The sequence below is a fragment of the Triticum dicoccoides genome, chromosome 4B (assembly GCF_002162155.2).
Source record: "Triticum dicoccoides isolate Atlit2015 ecotype Zavitan chromosome 4B, WEW_v2.0, whole genome shotgun sequence".
Lineage (NCBI taxonomy): Eukaryota > Viridiplantae > Streptophyta > Magnoliopsida > Poales > Poaceae > Triticum > Triticum dicoccoides.
Genome location: NC_041387.1, coordinates 641,597,957 through 641,598,861, shown reverse-complemented (window position 1 = coordinate 641,598,861; position 905 = coordinate 641,597,957).

Genomic DNA, 905 nt, shown 5'->3' with positions numbered 1-905 from the left:
TAAAATCATTTTCATAAATCATAGAAGCGACGAAAAATTCTGAAGGTTTTACACAAGATTGATATACAAATTTTCTAAGTTGTCCTAATTTTTCAGAATTTTTGGAGTTACATAAGTATGGTCGAAGTTCAGATTACTACAGACTATTCTGCTTTTGATATATTCTGTTTTCGTTGTGTTGTGTGCTTATTTTGATGAATCTATGGATTGTATCGGGGGGTATAAGCCATGGTAAAGTTGGAATACAGTAGATATAATGCAATAATGAAATATGAATGGGTTTGCAATAGTACTTAGAGTGGTGATTTGCTTTATTATACTGACGGATCTCACGAAGGTTTTGTTAAGTTTTGTGTGATTGAAGTTTTCAAGTTTTGGGTGAGATCACGATGGATGAAGGAATAAGGAGTGAAAAGAGCCTAAGAGCATCTCCAGCCGCGCCCCCAACACGGCCTCCCCAGGCGATTTTTTGCGTCGGCGCCGAAAAAATGACCCAGTCGCACCCCGAGGAGCCCGTTTTTCGCCGGCTTGGGCCGAAATCAGCCGGCGGACCTAGGCCGAACCCGACGAGCTCGGGCGCCCGGGGGCGAGTGTTTTGGCGTGAAACAGCCGCGGGCCCGCCAAGTCAGCGAGATGGCTGCTTCGTTGCCCTCATCGCCTCGGTTCCCGCGGGAATCAATGCCAGGGCTGCCGCGCTGCCGTGCCGGTCAGCCTCCATTGATGCCTCACGGGCGGCGCAGTGAAGACGCCGCCGACGCGCGTCCCGCCCGCTCCCGCCACGCGTCCTCCCACATGCCGCCTCCCCCGCCAGCCCGCTTCGGCTATAAAAGGCGCCCAGTGCCCGCTGGTGAGCGCCACAGCCTCCCCTTCTCCCTCTCGCAAAAGCCTTCACCCCGCTGGCGAGC